The sequence below is a fragment of the Lolium rigidum genome, chromosome 2 (genome assembly GCF_022539505.1).
Source record: "Lolium rigidum isolate FL_2022 chromosome 2, APGP_CSIRO_Lrig_0.1, whole genome shotgun sequence".
Lineage (NCBI taxonomy): Eukaryota > Viridiplantae > Streptophyta > Magnoliopsida > Poales > Poaceae > Lolium > Lolium rigidum.
In genome coordinates this window covers 154,034,891-154,039,244 of record NC_061509.1, presented here as the reverse complement: position 1 = coordinate 154,039,244, position 4,354 = coordinate 154,034,891, and the positions used below count along the sequence as shown (strand labels likewise).

The window sequence follows — 4,354 nt, the reverse complement described above, 5'->3', positions numbered from 1 at the left end:
TTTTCTTTGTTGACATAAAGTGACTTGGTCCATGGTGAAATCAGAAGAAGAGAATATCATGATGGCCGGATTGGAGGACTAGCTAAGGAAGGTTCAGGTCTTCACGATGTTGAGGGGCTTGCTTGGTGTTTGGGTTGTGCAGCAGTGGTATGATAGTGGGAGTTGCAGCACAGGTGAAGTTCAGAGGCGTACCTTTCAGGATGAAAACCCAAGGTATAGCCTTAACTGGTTGTGCCTGGCAATGACCTTGTTGGAGGCATTGTTTCGTGAGCGGGGACTATCATCAGGGTGAAAACCTAAAATCTTTTGACGGCGCTGGTGCACTGTTTCCTTCTTGGAGGTGTCGCTTTTGGAGAGTCTGTATTTTTGGTGTTGTCCTGGTGGTGGATGTATTGATGTTGCTAGGCCTGAGACACTGTAGCGGGACTTTTATTTGTTAGTTTTCTTTTCTCTTTTATGGTTGTGTGCATCTGTACTGCTATTAGGATGTTGCGTTGTTGCAGAGACTGGATGTAATTGGTATCTTCTGACATTAATATATTCCCTTTATCGAAAAATTCGAATTCTATATTGAGAACAAGCAAGTGCGACCCCTATCTCACAGCTCTCCACGATATGCCCGTCGCGCGCTCGCGCTGGGAGAAAATTGTACCGCCTCGCCAGCCGATATGTACTGCAGTAGTACTACCACACAGCACGAGCACTGGAGCTGTACCGCAAGCGAGCGAGGACAAAAACGGCTGAACCTTTGCTATCCTCTCACCTTCGCTCCCTCCCTCCCCAAATCCCTAATTTCTCCCCCGTCCCAATCTTCCTGGCGGCGGCAGCGAGCGAGCAGGCGGCTGCATTTACCGGGACTAGCGGCGGCGAGCGGGCAACAGAGCTGCGACGACAAGGTCAAGAACCCCGGCGGCCGCCTCCCCCACCACCGGGAAAAGGAGAGGAAGGGGAAAGGGACCCCCTTTTCCTTGCCCCGGCGGTCATCCGGGAGAAGGATGACCTGTGTGCCTCCAGATGTGCTGCTGCCGCGACATGGAAGCCGGCCTGCTGATGCTGCTCTCCTCCGATGTCGGGGACGACCGGCTGCTGCTGCACGCCGGTGAATAGTGGCGATTGGCGATCGAGTACTCCTTGATGTCAGGTCCGTTCCCCACTAGATTCATTCCTGCTACAATTGCTGCCTTGATTTTAACCTTCAGAAGACAAAATTTGCAAAATGGGTGTTCCAACTTGCAAGTCCTTATATCAGATCCAGGGGAGCTGAGGCATGTTCATTTATCTCCTTTGCAGTCCAGTACTACGATTAATGTTGTATTTCCCGAATGGATCTGCAACGAGTTTATCACCCTTTTATTCATTTCTTCTAATGGATCATCATGCCTTTTGCCTTTATGGTCACCCCTAAACTTTAATGGTCTCTAGCAGTATACCTAATAACTTACTATTTCCACAGAGAATCCGACATAACTAAGGAGTGATTTGACAAAGTTCTGAAAGCTGGTTCTAATGTTGTATTTACCACCAGGGGAATTGATGATATGTCTTTGAAGGTACTTTTCATCAACTCAGGCATAACCGGTTGCTGCTCATGTTCTTAATATGATTTTGTATATGCTTTCTTACGCACTTTTGATATTAGCTAGGCTGAGAATATGATGCAGCGCCTCAAGAGTTGCTTAAAGATGATATACCATACTCGATTTTGAATATAGCTTCAGCAAACTGTTGAAGTGTAATATAACTATAATTTAGAGAATATGATGCAGAGCATTTGTTCCTATGCTCTTCCTTGTCAGAGCTATGAAGTAGTAGCCGCCTGTCGCTCTTCTCGATGATGGTGATAATGCAAGGTAGCGGTGGCCTGTTAATATCAAGAGCATGGTGTTTACTCTGGCAGTGATGCGAAAATGTTCAAGCAACTCACTCAAGAGCATGGTGTTTACTCTGGCAGGTACATATTTCTTATTTGATTGTACCTTTGGCCTGTTATTATCTTCTTCTTTTTTACTTCTGGCCAAACGAGTTTCAGGTCGTGTCGCTCTGTTCCGTGGTGCGTGTCTCTTCGGTTACAGTATTACCGTTTTAGGGTGCCCTTTTCTTACGACTGTTCTATATGCTAACTGCCTTTGATCATCGCTATAAGTTGTCTCATGTGGAGGTTGTGGACAGATCGCAGTTTGTTGGTGCCTGGCCGTACGCTTCTGGTGTAAGATCGGCGATAGCACTGAAACATGCTCCACCCACAATTTATATATGATCAAAAGCCATAATTAGCTTCAGGCTATCAGCATAACTAGGCCATGTATATTTGGAGGACACTGTTTCTACTTTTGGGCATACAGTTTTTGTCATCTTTGCATACCATGTTTCCTCTTTTATGCGCTGGATTAGGAAAAAAAATCTTTGGGTTGCAAATAGCACAGTAATGTGTTCTTTGTTTATCTGTCAGTGAGAAAATCCAAGATCTTGTCTTGGCTAAAACAGAGTTATGTGGATGGTGTTCCTCCCAGTGAGCAGCATACAATGGTATCTTCTGGTGTTTTTACAGAAGAGAGTTGAGTGAGAAATGGAATATGGTAGGAAAAGGTAATAATGCTTGGTATGTAAGTCCGTTTTTATAAATTGCAAGTACTATATGACCTTGATCACACCTTTGTTCAACAGTTGTTTTTGCTCATATTTCCTTTTGAACTTCTTAGGTATATATTTGGTGATCATAGGCCTATACTGGTTAATTGTTAGCAATTGCTTCAAAAACCTGTTAAAGTTAGTAATTGCTTCTGGACCATAGGTATGAACACATGTCATTTTCCCACCTGAAGCCTCTTGGTAACAAAAATACGTTTACTTATGAAATATCTTTCAAAATACGGAATATGTATTGCGGGAAATCTGTGATAAAATGGGTCATGATGGGATGTATGCAAACTTTTGTTTCAGAAAACAGGGCACCAGGTCCAGGCTAGACAGGTGGTTAACCCTCTTTGTGATATCATACTTTTTCTTGCAATTCAAGGACTTACAGCTTAGGCCTTGAATCAGTTTGTGGTTTACCTTGCATCTTTTTGTGCCTTGTGCTCACAACAAATTGATGCATCTTCTTTTGCATAGGAAAAGTGGTAAATACGTTTGTACGTATATAATGCCCGGTTTATAGGTTGATAATTATAGTGAATAGGATGTAGGTGCATATTCTGTTGCAATTCAAATTGGAAGCATATGATTTATTGATTGGAATTTTCTATCTGTGTTCTGGTGTGCTTGTCTTATCTATGCATTTGAAACTAGCAAACTATGTCTTTTCGAGATAGTAAAATTGAGGAAAACGGATTCAGTTCTTCAATAGAAAGATAATCGTTAAGACAACTATGTACTCTTGCATTCTAATTAGCATTAAAGGCCTTGAGAAAGGCTGGCCCTGCAACCCTATTAGCCCACTCTGCAGAATCGGACCTGAAACTGATGTTTGCCTCCTCGCCAACTGCCCCTTTGGCCTTTTGGGCTTGATTTGTGGCAGCTGTCTTCTAATAAGCTTTTTGTTCAGCACTGCAAGGCCTGGAGCTCCATCATGCAGCTGCTGTGGTGGACATGGAAGGAAAGAAATGATAGCATCTTCCGGCGTCGCACTTTGCTGCTGCCGAAATCTCTAGACAGATTTCGTGGGGACCTGTCGATGTGGTCGGTCGCTCCAAAATGCTGAACCTAGAAAGACCACGTGAATGACTAAATATTCGTCACTCTGTTGGTTGCTGAACGGCCGCCTGGGTGCTGTTGAGTCTCTGGTGCTTTCTATTCTTTTTTCTTTAGTTTTTTCGGTTTCGTTCCTAGCTTGGTTCGGTCACCCTTCAAACCCTGTAACTCTGCTCTTATCTATAATCAATGAAAAGCTGCGCTGACAACCTTTTCGTCTAGAAATGTTTCAGCTTCTCAGCCTTTTATTTTTGTTTTTCCAAGATTGTAAAGTTGAGGAGAAAAGAATGCAGTTGTTCAACAGAAAGTAAATTGTTGCGACGGCTCTGCATATGTTCTACTATTGCATTCTAATTAGTATCAAAGGCCTTTGTCTTTTCTATTTATTTTCTGAAGACTCTGGGTAATACATGCAATTAGGCAACAATGTATAATCTTTCATGTCTTCAGTTTTCAATGCACTTGTGAATTATACACTCTTACGTTGTTTGATACCTGAGTACACTGTTATCTGTGTGTTACCAAAAGATCTTGAAACGTGAAGCTAATAAGAGAAAAGCTGAGAAAAGAAGATTAGCTCTGTGCAAATATTTGGGATAGAAGGTGTCGTGATTTGCTTGCACCTGACCAGAGAGGAGCTGCCCCATGGGGCAGCCCAACCACT

General features: G+C 43.2%; 1 long non-coding RNA gene across 2 annotated transcripts; it reads left to right on the top strand.

Moving 5' to 3' along the window:
• The first annotated feature begins 781 nt into the window (after positions 1-781).
• Positions 782-3,915, top strand: LOC124692464. 2 transcript variants are annotated; one of them, XR_006999516.1, is made up of 4 exons: positions 786-1,141; positions 1,454-1,951; positions 2,450-2,791; positions 3,545-3,915. It is a non-coding gene; the product is annotated as an uncharacterized LOC124692464 (long non-coding RNA). The 2 variants fall into 2 exon arrangements; XR_006999515.1 differs by having other exon boundaries at positions 782-1,141; positions 1,454-2,791.
• The last annotated feature ends 439 nt before the right edge of the window (positions 3,916-4,354 follow it).